This window comes from Puma concolor, chromosome B2, assembly GCF_028749965.1.
Source record: "Puma concolor isolate L17-30 chromosome B2, mPumCon1.1.hap2, whole genome shotgun sequence".
Classification (NCBI taxonomy): domain Eukaryota; kingdom Metazoa; phylum Chordata; class Mammalia; order Carnivora; family Felidae; genus Puma; species Puma concolor.
In genome coordinates this window covers 88,244,130-88,260,834 of record NC_141671.1, presented here as the reverse complement: position 1 = coordinate 88,260,834, position 16,705 = coordinate 88,244,130, and the positions used below count along the sequence as shown (strand labels likewise).

General features: G+C 37.2%; 1 long non-coding RNA gene across 3 annotated transcripts in view; it reads left to right on the top strand.

Moving 5' to 3' along the window:
• LOC147581096 (uncharacterized) overlaps window positions 1-16,705 on the top strand; it is a 206,395-nt gene that overhangs the window by 45,142 nt on the left and 144,548 nt on the right. For 2 of the 3 annotated variants that reach the window (XR_015251406.1, XR_015251407.1), the window contains exons 2-5: window positions 2,682-2,743; window positions 4,906-4,986; window positions 6,471-6,583; window positions 8,500-8,556. This is a non-coding gene — a long non-coding RNA (uncharacterized LOC147581096). The remainder of the gene's footprint in view (window positions 1-2,681; window positions 2,744-4,905; window positions 4,987-6,470; window positions 6,584-8,499; window positions 8,557-16,705) is intronic. The other variant, XR_015251408.1, reaches the window with a different exon arrangement.

Sequence of the window (16,705 nt, the reverse complement as noted above, 5' to 3'; positions counted from 1 at the left end):
CTGCTTGGGATTCTCTCTCTCCCTCTCTCCCTCTTCCCCTCCTCCACTTGCACTTTCTCTCTCTCTCTCTCAAAAATAAATAAATAAACTTAAAAAAGGGTTGTACTACAGAAATTCTAATATGGAAACTTGAGAGGGGCTGTTTCCATATTAACCCACTTATATTATCTATGTTATCAATATTATATTATCTATACAGATTATCATTCTTGACTACTTGTTTGTAATATGGTTAAGCAACTGAATCACCTCTAGAAAATAGTATGACTTTATATATATAAGTGCTGATTATATGTTAATTCAATAGAAAAATATGGCTTACATTTGCATCTTATTTTTCATGTGTTTTAGTCTTCTAAGCCAATTAGATATTAATTAGGTCCTTGTGGGAGAGGTCAAATCTAGAACTCTTTGGATTTCCTATGTTAGCAAACATAATGCTGATTGTGCTGGAGATTTTGACACATGAACAATATTCATTGTTGGATGGGACCTACCTGCCAAAACGCCTGGTTTACTTTAAATTTATTTCATAATACCTGACACTCTAACTTCATTCCATTTTTCCTGGTCTATTGGCTCTAAGTTACTGCCATACTTACACTTTTTCTCTGCTCTATTGCCTTCTAATTTACTGTCACACTTACTGGACTTCCCAGTAAATAAGGCAACTAAAACTCTATCATTAGAGACTTACACAGATACATCCTGGGGGGTAGGTACACAGGGTGGGAGAGGATTTATCCTTTATATCACATTCATGCTATTTTCACCTTTTGACAGAAGATGAAAATGGGGTATAGTATAAATATTTGTTGAGTGGTCATATAAAGAGTAGTGTGCTAGACAATTTATACACACTATCAAGTTTTCTCTTCTCAACAAGTCTATGTAGTTGCTGGTACTAAGCTACATTTATAGTCATGAAAACTAAAGTTAAGAAGGAAGTAATTTACTCAAGTTTTTATCCTTAAACTTGATCTCCGGTCTGTCTGATACCAAGGTCCCCACTAACAGAAGGAAATAAGACAGTGGATATCCAACTTTAATAAGCAGAAAAGCCACCCAAGGACCTTCTTAAAATACATATTCCTGGGATCTATTCCAAAGAGTCCAATTTGTTAGGTTTCAGGTAAAGCCCAGAAATGTTTATTTTAACAAACATAAAAAAGGGTTCATTTGGAAAAATTTTGACATAAGGAGTAGTTACAATAACAATAGTATTAATATCAATAACAACTATACAACGTATGGATCAACACCACATTGTCTACCAATCACTGTACCACATTACTATTCCTCAGACATCGCGTTAAGTATTTATAACACATTTGTCATTTAATTCTCATGGCCACCTTAAGAAGCATATATTATTATCATCTCCCTTTTATGTGGGGAGGGAGCTATGGTCAGAGAGGTCACATAGTTAGTAAATGGTGGAAATAGTCTGACTACAAAGCTCATGTCCACAACTCTAGGAAAGGGGCAGCCAAATGAAAGGAAAACCAGGGAGAATGCTATGACAGAGCCCAAAGGAAGAGTGCACAAAAGCAGAAGATGTCAGTGCCAGAGTTAAATGGGATAGGTAATGAGAAGCATTCCCTGGATTTGTAAATGAGGAGGTCATTGCTGATGTTAGCAGTGTCAGCTTGAGTAAAAAGATTGAGCAGTAATGGGAGTAGTAAGGCAGAATGTAGAGAGTTAAAGAATGAATGGAAGATGTAAAAAAATAGCTTAAATCCTCATTTTATGAGTTCCAATAAAAGGTAAGGGAATGAGGAGGGATTGTTTTAGGGAGAAATGCAAATTAGGTGAGCATTTTAAAAAATATGGGATAGTCATGAAAATATTAAGAAAAAAGGAGCAATGAAGAAAGTGGATAAGGATCAAAAAGGTAAAATTAATGACAGCTCTTTGGAGAAGATAGGATAGATTTGTTAGCTTTGTTTAGAAGCACTTATTTTTCTGGGATAGGAGGGAATAGGGTAAAGAGGAGCACAGCTATGGATACAGGTGTAAGTATTTGGTAGAGAGGCAGACATGGGCATTTACAGATAGTGCAATGGAACGTTAAAGTAGCTCATGTGTGATGGATTTTATTTTTTGCATTGGGAAAGTTAATAGTGCCTTCAAACAAACTGATGAAGATTTAGTATAGCTATTGTGGGGAAATAGAGTCAGCACTGATTAGAGATATATAAAAGGATTGCTGTGGGGTTAAAAGCCCAGTTGAGGGGAAAAATCATATATTGTAATAGTATCAATGTGCATGACTGTGTAGTTTTTCTTCAGTGGTGATCAGTAGAGGGAGAGAACTAGACGCCAGGACTGGGTTCATCTTAGCTTAGGAATTTAGTAAAAGCACATAATGTGGGCAACAATGTCACGTATCTGAAGGTGTTGACAATAGGCGTGGTGAAATGAAGGACTTTGAGGCTGGAATTTAAGGAAGACAGTGAAACTTATGGACCTAGAGGTAAGGGTGACCAAGGAATTGGGTTTGAAAGAGATGGTAAATTAGTACATGGTAAAAATAGTGAAAGAACTGGAAAAGTATGCAGTTGTGGGCTCAAAATGGGAATGAATGGGATCAATTGTATTTTAGTATATATGGCAGCAACCTGACAGGAGTGTGGTTTTTTAGCTCCCACGATCCAATCTATCTTTCTCTTACTTTTCAGGAAATCTGAAATCCTAAAGTCAAAGGACAAAGTCTAATTTTGGCTTTGTGTTGTCCTCTCAGGTACCGTAAATTTTATAATTACCTGGACCTTTGTTCCCTGTGTCTCCATCACTATCAATTCCACTATCAATTATTCTTTGTTAGTCAAATGAGGAATGAGAAGTATTTATTCCTGCAATTTCTAGAATAATTATTGCAATGTGTAGGGCCATCCATCTGTTTCACCTGGAGAGCATGTTAAAAATGTACATTTCTGGCCTTTCACCAGACATACTGAATCAGAATCTCTGTGGGAGTAGTTCCCAAAGAATATTTATTTTTACGAAATTCCACAGGAGATTCCGACTCTCATGACTGTTTTAGGAGATGACAGTTTCAATTGGGCAGAGTTCATTAGATTTTTCTCCCTTGAATTACAATTCATATTCGCTACGTTTTTGCTGTTGTCTCCTATTCGTGGAGCATTAATGCTGCTGGTGAGCTTTAAGGTTGGGGTGGAGAGGCAAGAAAGCAACAATTCAATCTTGAAATTGGTGCATTTTGTAATTTTCTTTCTTACACACAACCTCTCTTACCCACATTTGGAAAAAGCAAAACCAAAAGAGAGATCAAGGTGGAAGAGATTTATAGAATTAGAAACTTGACAGAAGGACTCCAAATAGTAGAAATGATTATAAGTAAAAAGTGTTTTGGAGGTTGGGTATGTGTAGAGGATGAGAGGCGAATGAAAGTTTTATTTCAGAGAAATGTGTTATTGACGGTGACCACAGATATACAATGTTGCTTTCATCTGCATTAAACATCTGGTAGATGGCCACATATTTGAAACCTACTGCCCTTGTTATATTTTATTGTTTTGGTAGTTCTGCGATCATTAATAATAAATGGTTTCTCTTGCCACTGAACTCTTGTGTCATTACATATTCTACACTGAAAAACTTTTAGTTTACAAACAAGAAGAAATCTTATTTTTGGTATCCTGGTACCTAGAGGCAAGTAGAACATATATGATTTTTTTCAGTATCTGCTGACAAGTTTTCAAGGAACAAAGGCACAGGGCTGCATCTCAAGTCTCCCCTCAGTGACATAGCAGTCAGGCTTCTGTGTATTGGGGCTATGAATCATACAACAAATGAACAAACTTGTAGATGAAAAAGTTCATCACTTGATAATATTACGTGGTGAAATCATAATCCATAAGCAATGAAAATATTTTTAAAAATATTTTGGGAAGGAACTATATCTTAGATATATTGTCTTTGTAAATTGTGCTTTTATTATATCTTGATTAATGATTTCAGCTTAACCTAATACAAAAGTTCTTTCTCCCCATCTCTCTTTTTCTCCTTCATCTTCCTCTTCTTCTTCATCTTCTCCTTCTCCTCTTTTTCTCCCTCTTCTTCCTCCCCCAACCCCTCCTCTTCTTTTTTTTCTATTTCTCTGCTTCCCCCCCCTCCGCCCTTTCTGCTATACCACTCCAACACTCTTCCCTCTGTTTCTCTGTGTATATAGGCTTATTGGCATGTTTGTTACTTCATGTTAGAAATCTTACTACAGAAAAAATTGCTAGTGTAATAATGGGAAAATTCAAGATTGCATAATCTGAATAACATTAACAATATGGAACACGCCTTTCTTTGATTAAGAATACATGGCTGGCTGTCAAAGACCATATAATTATTCTTTACTTGATAAGAATTCATAAGTTAAGTTTCAACATGAACCATGTAAATTTCATCTCCCTGAAATGAATTACCATCATCTTGTCCCTTCTGCTTTGAATCCTAGTGCTCAGGTGCATGGACTGTCTATATTCAGGCTGTGCTGCATGGCAACATCAAATGTTACCATTCCATTACTTCTACAAACACTATTTTGAATTTTTCATACTCTCCAGTGGGGGGAAAATTTAGCTTTGGGCTAGAAGAGTCAATATTAGTTTATTCACTTGATAAATTCTGTCCAATATTAACTGTTTTTTTTTTTAACGTTTATTTATTTTTGGGACAGAGAGAGACAGAGCATGAACGGGGGAGGGGCAGAGAGAGAGGGAGACACAGAATCGGAAACAGGCTCCAGGCTCTGAGCCATCAGCCCAGAGCCCGACGCGGGGCTCGAACTCACGGACCGCGAGATCGTGACCTGGCTGAAGTCGGACGCTTAACCGACTGCGCCACCCAGGCGCCCCTAACTGTTTTTTTTTTTTTTAAATGAATGTATAGCCTCTCTTGTCTGAAATCCACAATCCAGTTGCCCTATTCAGTTTGGACTTTGGCTAATAATACTCATAGTCTGCCCCTAAGGTATGTCTCTTGGATTTGTTCATATTTTAGGAATTATGCTTATCTCAGAAGTAACTAACCCTTGCTCTTGACCTTGTTTCCATTTTCAGATTCTAGATCTAAGCCCAACTTGATGTTCTTTCAGTACTTTGGCCCCAGTGTTCTCTGATCTGAATTCCAAGGCCATCAATGAAACTATGCCATACAGCTCTTTGTTTCAGTCCCAGTACATCTGACTTTGTACTCACTCCGTAGTCCTTTCTTACATTACAGCCATCCACCTTCATTTATGTGTGATTACTTCATACCTCAGTGATGGAAACATTCTCCTAAATTGCCTCTGTGATACTCTTCACCGAATCCATTGTCTATATTATTGCCAAATTAATAATCCTAAAAATACACTCATTGTGGTACATTCCCTCGTGAAAAAACTTCATTGGCTCTACAATGCTTACAAAATGAAATTGATAATCCTTAGTTCACCATTTTATGTCTTCATTCACAATCTGTTCTCTACTTATTTTTCCAGCCTTATCTTTAGTTATCTCCCTACACAGCTTTAACTCTGACTTTCTTGATGTTGCTGAATTATACCTTTTGCTTTTTTATTTATTATATTCTTTCTCCTGAAAATATCCTCCCTCTCTAATTCACTTATGGAGATCCTACTCATTTTCTTAGGTTCAATTAAATTGTATTTCTTCCATGAGATTTTCTTAATCATTCTTGTAGGACCTTATCTCTTTTATCTAAATTCCTGTGGGTATGTTTTACTTATTTGGTACTCACAAATATTACTGTAGCTGTCTTGAAACATAGCATATCTACTCAAGCAGATAGAAAAACCCGAATAAAAGAAACTGTTTCTTATATATCATGTATATCAGAGGTTTGGGAATAATAGATACATGAAAAGCATTTTTAATGAAAAGTAATGACAAATACATCCAAACAAAATACCTTCATGAGATAGTGAATAATAAATTAAAGATAACGATAATCATCCTTAAAGTATGAGGGTTGAAATTCATTGGTCTTTAAGACCATTTCCATGTGCCCATATAATCTCAGTAGGATTATATTTAACTTTCAAAAGTAATTCTAAGTAGCATACCATAACACTTAAATAGAGTTCACAAAAAGGAGTACTCTCTTAATTTATATGGAAAGTAATGCTAGAACACCTTAGGATTTAACACTTACTAGAAGTCAGATTTAGCTTTATTATGTGTAAATGAACAACAAAAAAATCTCCTCAAAAACAACAACAAAAAACCCCCCACATCTAGCATTTGGCTTACGGACTCATTCATTCCTTTATTATTATTATTATTTTTTTTTGTTCATGTAAAAAAAATACTTGTTGAACATTGACTATATGAAAGCCAGTGAACTTGGAACTAGGGATATGATGACAAACTGTTTCCTGGGCCATACTGAATCTGGGAAAAATTAAAGTATTAAAGTTTCTCACATGGAGGGAAAATACGTTTGTATTACAGAGAAAGACAAGAGAATATGGACTTATTTGGGAAGATGGATGACATATTATACAATTTTATGAATTCCTCAAAAAGGTTAAACATCCACTATGTGCCATGGACTATATTAAGTGGTAAGTGTAGGGCAGCTGTTACAGACTTCATTACTGTTCACTAATTCATCTTCCTTTCCCTGTCATGGAGGAGAGTATACTTCACCATTCTATTGATTTTGCACTTGTCCCTGTGATTGCTTTGACCAGTGAAATGAGGGCGGGACCAACTGTGTGACCATTCTTAAATAAGGCTTAGGAATCCACCATCCATTTATTTCCTCTTGCTTTATTGCTTTTTAAAACATTTTTAATGTTTAATTAATTAATTAATTAATTTTGAGAGAGACAGAGCATGAGCAGGGGAGGGTCAGAGAGAGAGAGGGAGACATGGAGTCCCAAGCAGGCTCCAGGCTCTGAACTGTTAGCATACAGCCTGACAGGGGGCTTGAACTCACAGGACAGTAGATCATGACTTGAGCTTCAGTCAGACGCTTAACCAACTGAGCCACCCAGGCACCTCTCTTCTTGTGTTATTGTCATTTTCCATTAAACTATACTGCATGATGTCAGTGTTTCTTCAGCCTTGGTTCCAGAATGAGCAATATGTGGAGCAGATACAAATTTACGCAGCCTACAGTTATGCTTAGCTAAGCCCAGCTGGGTCCAGTTGGGTCAAGCTGTAGTCAACACAAAATGGTGAAGAAGAAATAGATTTGTTGTTTTAAGACTCTAGGTTTGGTTGGTGGTTAATGCGTCAAAAGTTAATGCAGCAGTGAATAAGATACCGTGTCTAGTGGAGAAGAAAGACATTAAATAGGTAGTTACAAATGTTCTTTGTATTTTGAGGAAATGGAGTGTTTCCACAAGTATGTATAGCAGGTTATTACATTATTCTGGGGGAAGAGAAAAATCTGGGGTGGCTACTATTTATATATAAATCAATATAATTGAGCTGGTCATTATTTAGTATGTGTCACCCCAACTTCCATTAGAGAACAGATGCACCTGTGGGAAACTATATACTGGGAAAATCAGATGCTATATTCACAACAGGAAGCAATTGTTATTTTTACCTTATGTAGTATGTCTACACAGTAATATATTAATAAAGTACTAAAGGGATCCAATTCTGTGTTTTCACTTAACATCAAATTCTTATAGCTTATTTATGACAGGTAATTTCTATATGACAGGCACAAACTTATTCCGTAGTCGTAGAGAATATTTCTCTTAAATTATAGATCAGAGAATTTAGATTGGTTTGGTTCTCAGGATAACCTGGCCAATACTTCATTTTGCAAGACAAGCAACTGGGGTCCACAGAGGCAAAGTTACTTTCCTAAGGCTCCCATTGGAGTTTAGGAAGGGTCATCTATGCAGGTCTGGTGTCCTGATATCTGGATCATAATGTCTATAACATTGACAAAACTGTTTTTCTCATATAATTGTCTTTGGATGAATTTTAAAGAATTTTAAAGAGTTGATTATAAAAATTCCAAGTTCCTATATTGATTCAATTTAGAGGCAAGAAGTACATTTTATTTATTTATTTATTTATTTATTTTTTTTATTTTTATTTTTTTTTCAACGTTTATTTATTTTTGGGACAGAGAGAGACAGAGCATGAACGGGGGAGGGGCAAAGAGAGAGGGAGACACAGAATTGGAAACAGGCTCCAGGCTCTGAGCCATCAGCCCAGAGCCTGACGCGGGGCTCGAACTCACGGACTGCGAGATCGTGACCTGGCTGAAGTCGGACGCTTAACCGACTGCGCCACCCAGGCGCCCCAAGAAGTACATTTTAGAGGCTAAAAACTTTTATTAACTGTAGGGCAAAGAGTTTATTTAACCTATCTATCAAATTTCCTTACATTTTCCTGACAATCCTGGTCACAATATAAATTTTTATTTATTGTATGCTTCATAATCTATCATTATATAATTATTTGTGTGATCATCTATTAATGTACATCATTTGTATAATTTTTCTTTTAGGGTCCATTAAAGCAGAGACAATGTGTCCCCAGTAAGGAGCACAGTACTTGACACATGGTAAGTACTTAATACATTTTTGTAGGATTAATGAACAATCTTTCATCCATTCCACTCAAGCAGAATGATCATGCTTCATCATATGGTGTAAAGTATGTCCTTGCTAAATGATCTCTTGCTGCCAAATTGTGACCAGAATATACCAGTTTTTCATGAACTCTGAAACAAATGGATTGCCTTTAGCAGATTTTTATTAACAGATCACATAATGAATATAACATTAAAACATAGTATTAATAATAGCAACAATAAAATCTAAATTGACACAAAATTATTTCATTAAAATTATTTTATTTAAGACGAAAATAAGGGTGCACAGTGGCTCATTAAATGAAGATCTATTCAAGTGGAATTAATAGAAATACTTATAAAAGATTTTGACATTATTTGAATGACTAATGCTTAAGATATGGGGAACTAAAAAGGCAATAATGCCTCTGATTTGCTATCTTGATATTTAGAAGAAATATCTGTTGTTTTTTTAGGGTGGCCTGATTACCTAACTCCTATGTGTTGTATTATTGAGTTGTGTCAGAAAATAAAGTTTTAAAAAGAATAATATAGAATACTTATTTTGCCAACATTTTTGGGATTCCAGGGCTAAAAGGATAAGAGGAAAGGGAACATCTGCATACAGCTGAGTAACTGCATTCCTACTCTTTTTTTTTTTGTTTTATTTTTTTGGGGCCCCTGGGTGGCTCAGTCGGTTAAGCATCTGACTTCAGCTCAGGTCACGATGTCGCGGTTCGTGAGTTCGAGCCCCGCGTCGGGCCCTGGGCTGATGGCTTGGAGCCTGCTTCCGATTCTGTGTCTCCCTCTCTCTCTGCCCCTCCCCCGTTCATGCTCTGTGTCTCTCTGTCCCAAAAATAAATAAATGTTAAAAAAAAATTTTAAGAAAAAAAAATTTTTTTTTAATGTTTATTTATTCTTGAGACAGCGACAGAGCGTGAACAGGGGAGGGGCAGAGCGAGAGGGAGACACAGAATCCGAAACAGGCTCCAGGCTCTGAGCTGTCAGCACAGAGCCAGACGCAGGGCTTAAACCCACGAACTGTGAGATCATGACCTGAGCCGAAGTCAGACACTTAACCGACTGAGCCACCCAGGTGCCCCTGCATTCCTACTCTTGATGTATGGGAGTTACCAGCTCCCCAAAGGATCTAAACTCTAGTTTTTATTTTTATTTTTAGTTTCTGCTGTTTGACCTTCTGGATTCTCTAAGAAATTACTGTTTACTCATTTAAGAATGGACTGTTTAAGAATGGACTGTTTAAGAATGGTGTGAGGCCCGGGGCCCCTGTGTGGCGCAGTCAGTTAAGCGTCCGCCTTTAGCTCAGGTCATATTCTCACGGTTTGTGGGTTCGAGCCTGAGCTGGGCTCTGTGCTGACAGCTCAGAGCCTGGGGCCTGCTTTGGATTCTGTGTCTCCCTCTCTCTCTGCCCCTCCCCTACTTGCTCTCTCTCTCTCTCTCTCCCTCAGAAATAAATATTAAAAAAAAAAATTAAGAATGGTGTGAAGCCCTTTGGCATCCAAGTTACAACAACATATAGCAAAACTCAAACCAACCAGAAGGCTTTATTGTCAAGTCAAAGTGGTATGTATATACTTATAATCGTAAAACAAAAGTATGTCTTGCAGTTTCTGAGGAGGCCACCAACAAATAACGTCTCTCTTTCCCACATAATTACTAAATGATTGGAGGAATGAAACAAATGAGTATATATGTCAGGCAAGATATCGCCTTTGTCACTGCTAGAGGTCAGGGTGCAGATTGTGGCTCTAGGTCCATTAGCCAAATGGGCCTGCCACCAGGATCCAAGGATTTGGGCAACCTCATGCATTTACAGAAAGCACTGGACTTGGGGTAGATCTCATTTCACCACACTCACCGGAGCTGACTGCTGTACCACTTCCAGCATGAAAGAGTGAAGGAAGATGCATGGTCTCTGCAGGGGACTGGCTTTGAGAGACACAGGAGGATAGAGGATATCTAGTTATTCTTCTTATGCTTCCAGTCAGAAACTTCACCCCATCTTCCTAGCAAGGAAGTGAGTAACAACAGCAACAGCAACAACAAAGTTAGCAGAAGTACATTAATTGAGCTCTCTAAACACCAAGAAAGTGAAGAATACAGGAAGCTTGCCGGGTTAGATGTGATGAAAATGTCTTTAGTAGCAATATACTAAAGTTCCTCTCCCCAAAGAAGCAGAGACAAAATTAGATGCCACATCTTACCCTTGTAAGAATAAAAAGGCCTCAGTCAAAAGTGAAAAGTATGAACAATTTCTGGCAAAAATGTTTATTTTGATATGGACAACAGGACTTGGAATCCTTCTATAAAAGAACAGTGACCTCTTGAAAATCTATTGAAGGTCAAAAAAAGCCAACTTCATTCACTTTTAAAAAGAAGAGGTATATTTAAAATATGTTCATCTAATTTTTAGAGTTGTTACTCTATCATAAATGAATTATATGTAATTTAATAATAATTGCATTTAATAAATTACACATTATTTATTGTAAAAAAATTGGGGAGTAGAAAACAAATGAAAGAAATGTGTCTTATTCATACTTCTCAGAAGAAGCTTGTCTCCACGTTTGTGTGTTTCTTTACAAGTGTTTCTATGTATTTTCACATTAGATCATACAGACTATGCAGTTTTATGATGTAAGAGTTCACATATATCTCATCTCTGGATAGGAAACTTACTCAGGTTTTAATGAAGAGACTTTCATGAAGGGGCTCTATAGAGAAGTGTGGTTAGGATTAAGGACAAGGGATGGTGGGCATCAGAGGCTAGCAGCAACAGGAAGCTATTGGGTTCCAAGGGTGAAGGAAAGACATTATGTTTTTCTGGAGCTCCGTGGAAACGGAAGTGACAAAGAATCTATATGATGGAGTTTGTACTAGTCATTTTCTCAGAGGACAGATCAAGGAAGAGAATGGGAGAGAATGGATCTGGCAGAATGGGGAGCAAATGGAGAATAATCAGCATATTAGTTATTAAAAATTGCTTATTAATAGATTTTTATGGCCATGTAATAATCTAAAATAACCATGCCATGTATTACAACCCCTCCTTTTTGATTGACTACTTAGATTGTGTCCAGTGTTTTTGCTATTATAAACAACATTGCAATGCATGTATTTCTCTATTTCTACAGTTTTCTTAGAGTAAATTCTTGGGATTTTAATTATTACACTAAAAAGCATAAATGTTCTTAGGCCTCTTAAAACATGCTGACAGGGTTTTAAAGCTATATGTATTATTATTCCTCCAGCAATGTAAGAGTGTGCTTATTTTTACTGCACATTGTTGAGGATTGCATATTCCCATGAAAGTTATTTCTTACTTTGATGAGAAATTTTTCCAGAAAACCCACATCTGCATATTTAAAATTTTTTAATTAAAAAAATGTATTTTAGAGACCAAGAGAGAGAAAGAGTAAGCGCCAGACAAGAGGGGCAGAGGGAAAGAGAGAGAATCCCAAGCAGACTCCATACTCAGTGTGGAGCCCCTCTTGGGGCTTGATCCCACCACCGTGGGGTCTTGACATGAACCAAAATCAAGAGTCAAACACCTAACTGACTGAGCCACCCGGGTGCCTCTCTGCATATTTTTAAAAGAAATCTTTGAAACTGCATCTTTTTTAATTTTGTTACAATTTTTTCCGATGTGCTTTTTAAATTTTAAAATTGTGTCAGCATGGTGAAGTGATAATAGTGTGTCATTGCTCTTTGTCACTGCTGTGCCAATTTCACTGACTTAATAATTCCGTCTTTCCAGTGCTGATTTGGGTTGCTTTCTTAATCATGTTGTGCATGGTTACATACAATGATATATGTTTTTGAGCTACCTGGTTTATTTCATATTCCACTCATTTTTTTTTTTTTTTTTTTTTGCAATGTGATTGAAGCAGAGCAGCTCTAACACCAAGCTTTCCTATAAAATATTTGGACAGTGGGAAAGCAATAACATGTTCCTTAGTAGGAGGTTCAACACCTCCTTCTTTACCTTTCAGCTATTCCTATCAACTTTAATGGTGATAATCATAAAATGAAAACAACAACACAATGAACAACAGCACCAGTGAGTGCTTACCACAGGCCAGGCATTAAGAAGAAGCTACCACATCAGCTCAAACCACAGCCACAATGCTTCTCTTCTAAGTCAGGAAGGAATATATTGGGAGGCTGGAGTCTTCATTACCAAATCTTGTTGATTCTACTTTCAAAGTTCTTCTTAAATTTCTCCACTTATTTCTACTCTCACTGCCACTGCCCTATTCAAGCAGTCATCTTTTTTGCTGGAGTAATAGAGCAGACATTTTCAGTTCTCAACTGATTTGGTTTGGTCTCTTAGTAGGCCTGCTCTTTAACTTATCTATTAAAGTTTTTAAAATTTCATTGACCATTTTTATTTCCAGAATCTCCATTTGGTTCCTTTTCAAATACATCTGTGGTTTTTTTTTTTTCCTCATAAAATGATCTTTGTTCTTCATGGATTCTCTTGCTTCCTTGATCTCTATGAATATTTTAAACACATTTTAAAAATCTCTTTCTTGTCTGTTTGATCTTTATTTCCTTAGTATAAAGTATGAGTTCTCCATTTATGGCTTTTCCTAAGCTTGTCTCCATTGGGAGTTTCATCTCTAAAAGGCCTGGACATTTCTTGGATTTTACATGTTGCCGTTTCATTGTTAGCAGGGCCCGGTTGGGTCAACCAGTTTGGGACCTATATGCTAGTTTCTTATTCAAGGTCTCTGTGCCTTATGGATACTGTGAATTTGGGTCTTATCTGTGTGCAAGATAAAGGCTTTGGTTCTGTATTGTGGAGGATAATTCCTTCTACTAATGGCCCAGGCGGGGTTTCTGTCTGCAAATTAGTTTGGAGTTTTTGTAGTTTCCGTGAAGACTTAGTTTCCAAGTCAGTTGGGTTAATATCCTAGGGTAGGGATTGCAGGACAATGTGATACGATTCTGGTAAGTTTTGTAAGAACCCTCCAAACTGTCTTCCAAAGTGGCTATTGGGTTTTGTGTTCCCACAAGCAATGAATAAGAATTCCTGTTGCTCCACATCTTTGCCAGTCATTGGTATTTCAAGTATTTTGAATTTTAGCCTTTATAAAAATATGTAATGCCATCTCATTGTTTTGATTTGCATCATCTTAGTGACATGCTATTGAGAATCTATTCATATGCTTATTTGCCATCTGTATATATTCTTTGGTGAGGTGCCTATCCATTTCTTTTGCTCTTTTTTTTTCTTTTGCTCTTTTAAAAATTAGGTTGTTGATTTTCTTATTGTTGAGTTTTAAGAATCCTCTGTAGATTTTGGATGCAAGTCCTTTATCAGATATATGTTTTGCAAATATTTTCTCTGAGTCTATGGCTTGTCTTTTTATTCTTAGAGCAATGTCTTTCATAGAAGTTTTTAAATTTAAAATTATTTTTAATTGTGGTAGAATACACATAACATAAAACTTACCATTTTAACCATGGGTTGCCATTTCACTTTGTTGTTTATATGCTTTGATGCCAAGAATTTTTATTTTATTAAAGTCTAATTTATCAATTTTTTTTCATGGATCATGCACTTAATGTTGTGTCTCAAAACTCATCACCAAACACAAGGTCACATAGATTTCCTCTCATTTTCTTCATGAAGTTATAATTTTGCATTTACATTTAGATCTATGATCTATTTTGAGTTAACTTTGTGAAAGGTGAAAGGTCTGTGTCTGTGTTCACCATTTTGCATATGGATGTCTAAATGTTGCAACACTATTTGTTGAAAAGGCTGTGCTTTCTCCATTGAATTGCCCTTGCACCTTTGTTGAAAATCAGTTCACTGTGTTTTTAAGTCTATTTTTTGTCTCTCTATTCTATTCTATTGATTTATGTGTCTATTCTTTAGCTAATACGATAATGTCTTGATTATGGTAGTGTATGGTAATCTTGAAATAGAGAAGTGTGAGTTCTATGATTTTTTTCTGCTTCTTTATTATTGTGTTAGCTACTCCACGTCTTTGCCTTTATATATGAACTTTGGAATCAGTTTGTCTATATCTACAAAATATCTTTCTGGGATCTTGATTGAGATTGCATTTAATCTATAGATTAAGTTGAGAAGAATTGATATTTGAACAATATTGAGTCTTACTATCCACAAACAATATCTTTTTATCTAGTCCTTATACAGTATGCAAGGTTGAAAAATTCCATGTAGTTCTAAGCTTTTTTTTTTTTTTTTTAAGAAAGCCAAGTACTAGGTCCTTTTCTAGGGACAGCCTCAAATCTAATCCATACGCTATGTTAAAATGCATGTCTTAATGTGTATATCATGTCCTGACCACTTCCTAAACCATAGTTTCCTTCTAATAAACTCATTGATACATATCTGAATTCCTCAGAAGACTACATTTATTTTTCTTGATTTAAGGTACTTTGCAGACTTTTTCTCGGGCCTCTTAAAGTGATCCTTTCCCCTGAGATTTCTGCCTTCTTCTGGATACTCAACTTTAAATTTGAGTTTAGATGTCATAATCTCAGTGAGGAGTCTTCTGACTCTTCACTTAGGTTGAAGTTCCTCAGTTTACTCCCTGGTACTGGTATATTCTATTTCTCATAAACCAGGCATGAGAACCTGACATAATTTGGAAAGAGTACAAATCTTTATTTACTTGCATTTATTAAAATTTATTTTACAGAGCACACACAGTCACCAACATTCCTTCACAAAATCCTTTTTCCATCCTCTGCCAACACAAACCCCAGCTTTTTTTTTTTTTTTTAATTTTTTTTTTTCAACGTTTATTTATTTTTGGGACAGAGAGAGACAGAGCATGAACGGGGGAGGGGCAGAGAAAGAGGAAGACACAGAATCGGAAACAGGCTCCAGGCTCTGAGCCATCAGCCCAGAGCCTGACGTGGGGCTCGAACTCACGGACCACGAGATCGTGACCTGGCTGAAGTCGGACGCTTAACCGACTGCGCCAGCCAGGCGCCCCAAACCCCAGCTTTTTTAATATGCCTCTCTTCTTAAAACCATAAGAAAAACTCCTTTGAATCCAAGGAACTGTTAGTTTTGTAGTCAACACATTGTCTGTAGTTCAGTGTGTAAATTGACTTACCTGCCATTCCTAAAGCACTCCTCATTTCCTCCTCTGCCCATTCTCTGAATTCCCATCAAAGAGCTAAAAATCATGACCTCAGACTTCCAGGGAAGATGGCAGAGTAGGAGGATCCTAAGATCACCTTGTCCCATGGATACAACTAGATAACACCCACTTTGGTGTAAATACCCAGGAAACAACCTGAAGACTGACAGGACGGATTCTTCACAGCAAAATGTCAAGAAGAGGCTACATTGAAATGGGTAGGAAGGGTAAAGATGCAGTCAGAAGGCAAACTGACATGCTAGACTCTCTCCAGGAAGGAGGGATGCTGTGGGTACAGAGAGGAGAGGGGAGCAGACTCTACACGCAGCAGGTACCCACACTGGGGAAGACAAATCCCTATAATATTTGGCTTTGAAAATCAGAGTGGCCTAATGTCACAAATTCTTACAATCAGTGAGGCTTAACACTTAGAACCTTAAAAATCAGTGAGCATGGCTCTGAGAGAGCCAGAGGTGATAAAAATTGAGTTTCTTCCCTTAAAGGGACAGTACAATGAACAGTCCTGCTGAGATATAGCATAGAAGAGGAAGTTTGAAAAACACTTGAGGTATACAGGAAGATGTATTTACTAATATCAGAGCATGTGTTGGAGGGGCAGGGATCTTTGGGAGATGTCACCAAGAACAAAACAGCTGGTGGGCAACATTTCCTTCTCCTTCCCCCCAGCCTGGATACACGGACATCTGCCAGAACCAGCTCAGCACAAGCACTCTCTCCCCAGCTTCCTGCAGAATACCCTGCCACCATGTTCTCCTGTGGACGAGCTCCCTCCAACATACTCTTGGCAAGAGTCCATCAAAGCAGCACCACAAGCCTGGCATTGTGCAAGCAGCCCTGAGAAAGGCTAGTACCACTCCAAAGTGACTTCTGCCTCAGGGAGAGAGGAAGGTAACCACATCCCCAGTATGACTGTGGCCCCAGCAGTGGTGGTGGCACACATCTGGTGTGACTGTAGGCCCCTCCCAGCA